This window comes from Triturus cristatus, chromosome 12 (assembly GCF_964204655.1).
Source record: "Triturus cristatus chromosome 12, aTriCri1.1, whole genome shotgun sequence".
NCBI classification, from domain to species: domain Eukaryota; kingdom Metazoa; phylum Chordata; class Amphibia; order Caudata; family Salamandridae; genus Triturus; species Triturus cristatus.
The window spans coordinates 423,449,062-423,460,837 of NC_140595.1; the positions used below are offsets into that span (position 1 = coordinate 423,449,062).

Here is an 11,776-nt window from a genome sequence, read left to right on the forward strand (position 1 = left end):
TAGGGGGATAGGAGGGCTAGAGAGAAAGGTAACTCTCTGTTCCAGCCCTGGAAGGAGGGAGGGATATGGGAAGGTAACTTTCTCTTCTAGCCCAGGTGGGAGGGAGGGATAGGGGGATGGTAACTGTTCTATCCCTGGTGGGTGGGAGGGAGGGATGGGGGATGGTAACACTGTTCTAGACCTAGTGGGAGGGAGGGAGAGGAGGTGGGCGAGGGAGGGATATGGGGAAGGATAGGGGAGAAGGTAAAACTAGGTGGGAGGGAGGGAGAAATAGGGGGAAGGTAACACTTTCAGCCCTGGTGGGTGGGAGGGAGGGATAGGAGGGGATAGGGCAAAGGTAACACTGTTACAGCCTTGGCAGGAGGGAGAGAGGGTGGGAGAGAGAGGGAGGGAGGGATAGGGCAAAGGTAACGCTCTGTTAAAGCCCTGGTGGGTGGGTGGGTGGGTGGGTGGGAGGGATAGGGGGAAATGTTAACTGTTCCTGCCCTTGTGGGAAGGAGTGAGAAAACACTGAGCCAACCCTTCGGTGGAGGAGGGAGGGATGGGGGTGAGGGAGGGAGGGAGGGATATGGGGGGGGGGGAGGTAAAACTCTGTTCCAGTCCTGGTGGGTGGGAGGGAGGGAGGGATGGGGGGGTGGTAAAACTCTGTTCCAGCCCTGGTGGGTGGGAGGGAGGGATAGGGGGGAAGGTAACACTGTTCCAGCCCTGGTGGGTGGGAGGGAGGGATGGGGTAAGGTAACACTCTGTTCCAACCCTGGTGGGAGGGAGGGAGCGATACAGGGTAGGCGGGATAGGAGGGATAGAGGGGAAGGTAACACTGTTCCAGCCCAGGAGAGAGGGAGGGATAGGGGGTAGGGGGATAGGAGGTATAGGAGGGATACAGGGGAAGGTAACACACTGTTCCAGCCCTGGTGGTATGGATAGGGGGTAGGAGGGATAGAGGGGAAGGTAACACTATGTTCCAGCCCTGGTGGGAGGGAGGGATAAGGGGGATAGGAGGGACAGATGAGAAGGTAACACTCTGTTCCAGCCCTGGTGGGAGGGTGGGGATAGGAGGGCTAGAAGGGAAGGTAACACTCTGTTCCAGCCCTGGTGGGAGGGAGGGATAGGGGATAGAAAGGATAGAGGGGAAGGTAACACACTGTTCCAGCCCTGGTGGGAGGGAGGGAGGGATAGGGGGTAGGGGATAGGAGGGATAGAGGGGAAGGTAACGCTGTTCCAGGCCTGGTGGGAGGGAGAGAGGGATATGGGGGGATAGGAGGGTTAGGAGGGATAGAGGGGAAGGTAACACTCTGTTCCAGCCCTGGTGGAAAGGAGGGAGGGATAGGGGGAATAGGAGGAATAGAGGGGAAGGTAACACTCTGTTCCAGCCCTGGTGGGAGGGAGAGAGGGATATGGGGTAGGGGGATAGAAGGGATAGGAGGGAAGGTAACTGTTCCAGCATGGTGTGGCGAAGAAGGGATGGGGGTAGTGGGATAAAAGGGGTAGAGAGGAAGGTAACAATGTTCCAGCCCTGGTGGGAGGGAGGAAGGGATATGGGGTAGGGGTATAGGAGGGATAGAGGGGAAGGGAACACTCTGTTCCAGCCCTGTGGGAGGGAGGGATGGGGGTAGGGGGATAGGAGGGATAGAGGGGAAGTTAACAATGTTCCAGACCTGGTGGGAGGGAGGGATAGGGGACAGAAGGGATAGGGGACAGAAGGGATAGGGGACAGGAGGGATAGGGGACAGGAGGGATAGGGGACAGGAGGGATAGGGGACAGGAGGGATAGGGGACAGGAGGGATAGGGGACAGGAGGGATAGGGGACAGGAGGGATAGGGGACAGGAGGGATAGGGGACAGGAGGGATAGGGGGATAGGGGGGAAGGTAACACTGTTCCAGCCCTAGTGGGAGGGAGGGAGGGATATGGGGGATAGGGGGGATAGGAGGGATAGAGGGGAAGGTAACACTGTTCCAGCCCTGGTGGGAGGGAGGGAGAAATAGGGGGAAGGTAACACTGTTCCAGCCCTGGTGGGTGGGAGGGAGGGATATGGGGTAGGGGGGATAGGAGGCATAGAGGGGAAGGTAACACTGTTCCAGCCCTGGTGGGAGAGAGGGAGGGAGGGATAGGGGGTAGGAGGGATAGGAGGGATAGAGGGGAAGGTAACACTGTTCCAGCCGTGGTGGGAGGGAGGGAGGGATATGGGGATACGAGGGATACGAGGGATGGAGGGGAAGGTAACAATGTTCGAGCCCTTGTAGGAGGGAGGGAGGGATCGAGGGATAGGGGTAGGGGGATAGGGGGATAGGGGGGATGGGGGTAGGTAACACTGTTCCAGCCCTGGTGGGAGGGAGGGAGCGATACGGGGTAGGGGGGATAGGAGGGATAGAGGGGAAGGTAACACTGTTCCAGCCCTGGTGGGAGGGAGGGATAAAGGGGATAGGAGGGATAGATGGGAAGGTAACACTGTTCCAGCCTGGGGGGAGGGAGGGATAGGGGGATAGGAGGGATAGAAGGGAAAGTAACACTTTGTTCCAGCCCTGGTGGGAGGGAGGTCGGGATAGGGGGTAGGGGGGATAGGAGGGATAGAGGGGAAGGTAACACTGTTCCAGCCATGGTGGGAGGGATATGGGGGATAGGAGGGATAGGAGGGATAGAGGGGAAAGTAACACTCTGTTCCAGCCCTGGTGGGAGGGAGGAATAGGGGGGATAGGAGGGCTAGAGGGGAAGGTAACTTTCTGTTCCATTCCTGGAATGGAGGGAGGAATATGGGTAAGGTATCACTCTGATCATGCCCTGGAAGGAGGGAGGGATATGGGGAAGGTAACATTCTCTTCTAGCCCTGGTGGGAGGAAAGGATAGGGGGATGGTAACTCTGTTCTATCCCTGATGGGTGGGAGGGAGGGAGGGATGGGGAATGGTAACACTGTTGTAGACCTGGTGGGAGGGAGGGAGAGGGGGTGAGGAAGGGAGGGATATGGGGAAGGATAGGGGAGAAGATAAAACTCTGTTCCAGCCCTGGTGGGTGTGAGGGAAGGAGAAATAGGGGGAAGGTAACACTGTTGTAGCCCTGGTGGGTGGGAGGGAGGGATGGGGTAAAGTAACACTGTTCCAGCCCTGTGGGAGGGAGGGAGGGAGGGGTAGGGGGGATAGGAGGGATAGGAGGGATAGAGGGGAAGGTAACACTGTTCCAGCCCTGGTGGGAGAGAGGGAGGGATAGGGGGTAGGGGGGGATAGGAGGGATAGAGGGGAAGGTAACACTCTGTTCCAGCCCTGGTGGGATGGGCAGGGGGTAGAAGGGATAGAGGGGAAGGTAGCAGTCTGTTCCAGCCCGGGAGGGAGGGGCAGGGGGTAGGGGGGATAGGAGGGATAGAGGGGAAGGTAACATTCTGTTCCAGCCCTGGTGGGAGGCAGGGATATGGGGTAGGGGGATAGGAGGGATAGAGGGGAAGGTAACACTGTTCCAGCCCAGGAGAGAGGGAGGGTTAGGGGGTAGGGGGATAGGAGGGATACAGGGGAAGGTAACACACTGTTCCAGCCCTGGTGGGATGGATAGGGGGTAGGAGGGATAGAGGGGAAGGTAACACTCTGTTCCTGCCCTGGTAGGAGGGAGGGATATGGGGTAGGGGGATAGAAGGGATAGGAGGGATAGAGGGGAAGGTAACTCTGTTCCAGCATGGTGGGCGAATGAGGGATGGGGGTAGGGGGATAGGAGGAATAGAGGGGAAGGTAACACTGTTCCAGCCCTGGTGGGAGGGAGGAAGTGATAGGGGGTAGGGGGGATAGCAGGGATAGATGGGAAGGTAACACTCTGTTCCAGCCCTGGTGGGAGGGTGGGAGGGAGGAAGGGATAGGGGGATAGAGGGGAAGGTAACACTCTGTTCTAGTCCTGGTGGGAGGGTGGGAGGGAGGAAGGGATAGGGGGATAGGGGGATCGAGGAGAAGGTAACACTCTGTTCCAGCCCTGGTGGGAGGAAGGGAGGGAGGGAGGGATAGGGGGGATAGGAGGGCTAGAGGGAAAGGTAACTCTCTGTTCCAGCCCTGGAAGGAGGGAGGGATATGGGAAGGTAACTTTCTCTTCTAGCCCAGGTGGGAGGGAGGGATAGGGGGATGGTAACTGTTCTATCCCTGGTGGGTGGGATGGGGGATGGTAACACTGTTCTAGAGGGAGGGAGAGGAGGTGAGCGAGGGAGGGATATGGGGAAGGATAGGGGAGAAGGTAAAACTGGGTGGGAGGGAGGGAGAAATAGGGGGAAGGTAACACTTTCAGCCCTGGTGGGTGGGAGGGAGGGATAGGAGGGGATAGAGGGCAAGGTAACACTCTGTTCCAGCCCTGGTGGGAGGGTGGGGATAGGAGGGCTAGAAGGGAAGGTAACACTCTGTTCCAGCCCTGGTGGGAGGGAGGGATAGGGGATAGAAAGGATAGAGGGGAAGGTAACACACTGTTCCAGCCCTGGTGGGAGGGAGGGAGGGATAGGGGGTAGGGGATAGGAGGGATAGAGGGGAAGGTAACGCTGTTCCAGGCCTGGTGGGAGGGAGAGAGGGATATGGGGGGATAGGAGGGTTAGGAGGGATAGAGGGGAAGGTAACACTGTTCCAGCCCTGGTGGAAGGGAGGGAGGGATAGGGGGAATAGGAGGAATAGAGGGGAAGGTAACACTCTGTTCCAGCCCTGGAATGGAGGGAGGAATATGGGTATGGTATCACTCTGATCCAGTCCTGGAAGGAGGCAGAGATAGGGGGAAGGTAACATTCTCTTCTAGCCCTAGTGGGAGGGAGGGATAGGGGGATGGTAACTCTGTTCTATCCCTGGTGGGAGGGATGGGGATTGGGATGGTAAAACTGTTCTAGACCTGGTGGGAGGGAGGGGGTGAGGGAGGGATATGGGGAAGGATAGGGGAGAAGGTACAATTGTTTCAGCCCTGGTGGGTGGGAAGGAGGGAGGGATAGGGGGAAGGTAACACTGTTCCAGCCCTGGTGGGTGGGAGGGAGGGATGGGAGGGGGGGGGGGATAGGAGGGGATAGGAGGGAACAGGAGGGGACAGGAGGGGACAGGGCGAAGGTAACACTGTTACAGCCTTGGCAGGAGGGAGAGAGGGTGAGGGAGGGAGGGATAGGGCAAAGGTAACTCTGTTCCTGCCCTGGTGGGAGGGAGGGAGAAAACACTGAGCCAACCCTTCGGTGGAGGAGGGGAGGGAGGGAGGGAGGGATATGGGGAAGGATAGGGGACAAGTTAAAACTCTTTTCCAGTCCTGGTGGGTGGGTGGGTGGGAGGGAGGGAGGGAGGGAGGGAGGGATGGGGGAAGGTAATACTGTTCCAGCCCTGGTGGGTGGGAGGGAGGGATGGGGTAAGGTAACACTCTGTTCCAACCCTGGTGGGTGGGTGGGAGGGGGGATAGGAGGGGATTGGAGGGGAAGGTAACACTGTTACAGCCTTGGCAGGAGGGAGAGTGGGTGGGAGGGAGAGGGTGGCAGAGAGGGAGGGATGGATAGGGCAAAGGTAACACTCTGTTCAAGCCCTGGTGGATGGGAGGGAGGAATAGGGGGAAAGGTAACTCTGTTAATGCCCTGGTGGGAGGGAGGGAGAAAACACAGCCAACCCTTCGGTGGAGGAGGGGAGGGAAGGAGGAAACACTCTGAGCCTACCCTTCGGTGGGGAGGGAGAGAGAGAGAGAGGGGGGGAGAGAGGGAGGGAGAGAGGAATGGAGAGGGAGGGAGGAAGGAAACACTGAGCCAACCCTTGTGGGAGGGAAGGAGGAAACACTGAGCCGACCCTTCAGGGAGGGTGGGAACATCACCAGATCCACAGGGAACCTTTTCCTCTGAAATGCATATAATGTGCTATTTCCGTAATAAGGTCCAAAGGCGTGATATTATACAGTGACGTCCATGATGAAGGCTGTTCACTTCATATGTATTCCTAAAGGTCAGGGAACTAGTGGATGTGGAATAACATGAAATGCTTAGCAGCTGTTATTTTCTGAAGAAAGTGGACCTTTAAAGTAGTTTCTACATATAAAAAGTACATGTTATTTAATAAATGCACTTCAACGGACATAGAAAAGCATTTCATGGACATTTTGGTGTTCAATCTAGATTGAATACGGTTAACAGATGACCAGTAACAAAGTCGCTTACAGGGTTTAGAGAACATTGGGATGGAGTACAGGGACATCCCCCTTTGTTTACAGCTGAATCCATCATTGATGGATCTTGAGCAGAGGACAGTTAGTGACTCATGTACAGGTATGTTATTCATACGGTTCATATTTATTACATTTGAATAAAGTTGGGGATTGCTTACACACAAGAACAGGTGTGTGTAACTATTTTGTTACTTTGAAATGTAAAATGGCCTGTGATCTACATAACAGAGTATAAAATACGAGTAGAGTCTCACTGAGATTTAAGAGCATCACTGTAGATGTTATTGCAGTGTACACCTTTGATTGCATCATGGTACAATATGTTCATGTTACCCTTGGAAACATTATTTGTGTTGTGTGAGAGCTAAACTACATTCAAAGCACACTAGAGAAAGTAGGAGGTGCTGATCTTTACTCAGGAAGCAAGTGACTTGCTATCACATCATACTTCGTCCACTTTCGATCCATATGTGAGAACTCAGGATGAATCTGCTGTGCATCTAAACAGTGCAGTTTTCTTTCAACAAATGTATTTGCATTTTCCAGCATTATTACTCTTGGCCTCATGTTTTTCACATATGTTATCCGGGATGGGGCAACATGTTTTGCCTCCATCTAGCCTTCTCACCCCACATCAGCCAAGATCCCTCAGACTCCAGGTACCCACACTGGAAGTGAGGGTGCTGTACTCTTGCTGCAATTTACTGTGCTTAAGTATTTTGCTGTAATAAATTGTCCCAGAGGTTCCTCTTCCAATGGCCATTCTACAGTGCTATGTTGACACGGCACACATGGTTATTTGCTCATGTCACCTTTAAGGAGCAGTTCATGGTTAATGACAATGTGGGTAATTGATAAGGGTGTGGGTGACAAAGATTCACCATGTTAACAGCCTGGCCACATCCTTTAATATACCTTTTGGTCAATTTGGTAGACATAATTGTATTGAAGTGGTAATTTAAAATATTACAAAAGAAAGCAGTGACTGACGCACAGTATATACTCATTAGATGGACATTATTACACAAGTAAGCATAAGAAGCTTGAGTTGACAGATCTCACAGTCCGACTGTAAAAAAAAAATACAATAAATACTTAAAAAACAAATGCTACATTAAACAAAGCTTTTGAGTGGCAAGCAAAATAATTTTTCTTACCAGTTCAGATTTCAAGTCTTACCATATTCATCTCTGCCTGCAAGTCTTTAAGGAGACCAGTCACACTCTTCAGCCGCAGTACAGTATGCCTTCTCTTCATCATACTTGGATTTAATTTCTGACATTAAACAAAACAGTAAAAAAAAAAAAGTAGTATTCAAACAATTAATTTTTCAAACTACAGCATGTAACACAGAAATTACTTTAACCTAGAACAGTGTACTAAATTGGACCGTGGAAATCAAGCTACATATGGCAAGAGAGCTACATGTGAGAATTACCAATTAGTGTGAGGAAGCTATGCATGGAGTAAGAATGTGCACAGTTCCATCCATTGTGAATGCGTCCTCCACCATGCACCTTTATAAAGTATGTAACAATTCCTGAACTGCTGGCCTGTAAGATACTACTAAGCAGCCTGGATCCAGGCACAATACTAAAGTTTGCACGAAATGGAGGAGGTTTAATGACAAAACATTATGTAAGTCAATACAGTGCAGCGAAGTAAGAAATACTCATATGCAAGAGCAAAATTATCAGACCTGACAACACATAATTGGAATTAACTCAAATGATACATTTTGCACCAGTAGTCGTCAAATCAGGTCTGAAGGGCCACTCCTGAAATAATCAACACTTGACCCTACCATGTTTGGAGGTTCTCAATCCCTTCCTACATCAACATTATGAAAAATGGGAACAAAATGTTCCAGAAGAACTGGTTTGAATGCCCCGTGTTTTAGAGGTAGGTCACTTAATCTGGGCATCCAATTGTTTTTCGTAATTTACCTCCATTTATTTATTTTCTTACCTTGCTGTAATGCTACAGGCAGTTATACATTGTGAGATTATATATTGACCATTGACTCAATTTTGCCTTAACTACATGTTGTGCGCATGGTTTCATCTTGTGTCTGTCTGACCAGGTCTTTCAGCTGCGAACGCAGGCAGGCCCAGGCTACTTACATGCACAGCTTGTTTAGGTTTCTCACTTCACCGAGCAAGAAAAATAAGCTGAAAGAACATACGATGTGGGAATGCGAAGAATTCTACCTGAGACCTCTCATTGGAGCCTGACTAGCTCAGTTGAGTGACCTCGACGCAGAGTAGCCAACACCTACAGTGCATATGAAGGGAGGGGTAGCTTCTAGAAGTCTCTCTCCAGGTTAGTAAAAAGTATAAAAACTGAGACCTCTTGCCACCTTGACTGGAACTCTCCTGTGGAGCAGACCCGCTGCCCAAGGGCTTCTTTGTGTGCCCAATTGAGATCTCCTGCCTGAGACTGTCAACAGGTTCCACAGTTGTGATGGCGAGGATGATGCCAAACAGACAGCCAGTGAAGTATTCCAAGTTCTAATTACTTATCGTTGTGTACCTACAGTTCTCTTTCTATACATTTATTCTTGTGTATATAGATTCACCACATCCATTTATGTTACATGTGTATTATTGCCATTTGATTTATGGGAACTTGCTGTAGCAAATATTCCCCTTTATTTGGCAAATGTGTTGAGCTTTGTTCACATAGTATTTTGGTATACTAAAGTTTAGAGAGTCCTATTTTGATTTTTTGTTTACATTGTGTCCTGGTATTTTGAAGTCTTGCCCAGGTGCTCTGAAAAAAAAGCAAGACATTTGCCCATTCCCAGTTGATGGTCAATGCAGGGCAGGCTGCAGCACTGATCCTTTTGAATCAGTCTGTAGGCCTTGATACCATCTCTCCTACCCTGCTTACCTGTCTACTACAGGAATTGGGGTTAAAAGGCTCAGCATTAAAACTGCTGGCATCCTTCCTTAAGGGCAGTACTCAGACTGTGATTGTCAAACAATTCAAGTCAGAATCTATCACCTTACCATGTGGGGTTCCTCAGGGATCCTCCCTGAGCCCAATCTTATCAACCTATAAGTCTCCCTACCAGCCAAACCGATACAATCTTTTGGGCTAGAGGCTACACTGTAAGCCTACAACACTCAAATAAGTGTAACAATCACTAAAGAAATGGAGGCCTTCTCTGCCAACTTTAAAAACTGTATGAAGGCAGCAGCTAATTGGGTGGGTAAAAACTAAGACTAAATGGAAACAAGACAGAGGTCTTGATTTTTGCAGCCAGCCCATCCATATGGAACAAGGTGGACAGAAATGTTAGGTACTCTGCCAGCAAAATATTGGGAGTGATTGTGGACAATAATCTATTGTTCAACCTTCAGGCAACCGCACAGTGTGGACCTGCTTCTGCGTCCCAGGGTTGCTTCGGAAAAGTGTATCCTTTTATCCCACTACTGGTGCACAAACAAGTAGCTCTGGCTTACATCTCATCCAGGCTTGATTACTGTAATGCGTTCTAGCTTGACATCAATAAGTCAGCGCTAACTAAGCTGCAGATGGTACAGAATGCAGAGGCCAGACTGATTGGTTGATATTCCTAAAAACCACTCAATTTCAAGTCTTTATTTCGATTCTCATCATAAAAGACACATAATAAACAATTATAAAAAGAGGGCTACAGAAGGCAATGGAGGGGACCAAAAATTAGAACGTAGACTGCAAGTGTAACATACATAGCAGCGGGAATTACAAATAAATAAATATCTCATTTGTTAAAACCCATTAAAAATTTTTAAAATTACCTAATAATCAAATGAGGCGTCATTTATATGCACGGATAATCCAGATCCAGTGGAGAAATTTTGCAACAGCAATAATCACAGGTTGAGATGTATTTGTCTTAAGACACCGCAAAGCCTCAACCCCTGACCGAAAGCCCAGTAAAAGACACATTGGTTTAAGTCAAACCCGTCTTGGAGTTTTATACTCCGGACAAATGAATAAAATGTGTGCAATGTTTTCCCGTTGAGCTGGGAAAAAGGGACAATCGGGGTTTATGTCTTTTCGCCATTTAGCGACAAAAGAATTTATTGGAAGGGTGCCCACCCTAAATTGGTGATATCGCTTTCTATCCTCCACAACAGTGATACAGTCCCAGTAATTTTCAAACAGGGGTCTGTCCTTAAGTGCCAAAAAGTCCGAAGTTAGAGACGGACCGATACTTGATCCAAATCTTCTTTCTGAAACCACCCGCCAATATAAGCCTTTTAAAATTTTCCTGGGGGGAAAGGTGTGTACTGTGGGCTCCTCCCATAAACTTGCTAGGCCTACAGCAGAATAAAGTAACCTGACTTCCCTCATCCATAGAATCTTATGCGCCTTGTCAAGCCCCCTGACGTCCAGAAAAGCCCGGGCGTATTCTCAGAGTTCAGGGGTAACCCAAAGCCGCCTCCAGTAAGCCACTGGTCTGTATCGTGCAATATCCTCTAGCCGCAAAACCCCCAAGTCATAATACAGGGGAATTAAAGGGGTTGATGTCGGGAGGCCAGTAATTAAGCGCAAAAACTTATTCTGAGCCCTAGTCAGCTGGGTAAGATTACTATAGCCCCACAGTTCTGCCCCATAAAGACTTGCCAAACCTATCTTGGCATCGTATATTTTAAGCGCTGGAACCATAGGTTTAGTATAAGACGAGTGTAACTCTTATTAATGCACTAGTTAACTGTGCGTGCTTTATTGTCACCTGATCTATATGCGGTTTCCATTCTAACTTCGATGCAAGAGTTATACCCAGGTATGAGAAAACCCTGGTCTGCTCTAATTTTATTCCATTCATCAGCACGGTCCCTCTGACGTGTTTCGTCTTATGTAAGACCATAAATTTCGTTTTAGTGACATTTACAATAAGCCCATGGTCCTTACAGAAGACTTGAAACACATCTATAGCTTTTTGTAGGCCCTGCTGTGTCTTGGAAATTAATAAAGTGTCATCTGCAAACATCAACAGAGGAATCGGCTTACCGTTCAACTTTGGAGCATCAGTCGGAGTTTCCTTAAAATAGTTGATCACTGTTAATGTATAAAGAAAAAAGAGTCGGGGCTAAAACGCACCCTTGGCGAACTCCCCTAGCAATTGGAAATTTGTCAGTGACACTACCTGATTGATTCCATCTTACTTGGGCAAAGTTATCCTCATGTAATTTAATAAAAAATTTTTTAATGGCAATAGGCATTCCTTGATCTTTAAAAACTGACCACATTTTTGCTCAAGGGACTAAATCAAAAACTGATTTAAGATCAACAATGGCTGCAAATAGCATACCATCTCCCAACTGAACCACCCGCCAGTATATTAACAAAAACCTAAATACCTGATCAATGGTACTTGTGTGGCTGCGAAACCCTGCCTGAAGTGGTGTTAGAACTTCCTCCTCCTCTATCCACCCTTGGATTCTTAGCAAGACAAGCGTAGCTACCACCTTCTGTATACAATCGATCAGGCTTATGGGCCTATAATTACCTGGGTCAGAGCGCTCTCCCTTTTTAAAGATCGGGATAATATGGGCGCCCTTCCAGGTATTGGGAATGGGTGAACCATTTGATATGCAATTGGCTAGGCATAAAATGTAAGGTGCCCAGAGTTGTTTGTCGTGCATAAACAGGTCAG

General features: G+C 49.4%; 1 long non-coding RNA gene across 1 annotated transcript in view; it reads right to left on the reverse strand.

Annotated features, from left to right (window-relative positions):
* Positions 1-7,404, reverse strand: part of LOC146776050 (uncharacterized) — a 145,019-nt gene extending 137,615 nt beyond the window's left edge. The window contains exon 1 of the long non-coding RNA XR_014972295.1: positions 7,306-7,404. This is a non-coding gene — a long non-coding RNA (uncharacterized LOC146776050). The remainder of the gene's footprint in view (positions 1-7,305) is intronic.
* Positions 7,405-11,776: the final 4,372 nt, after the last annotated feature.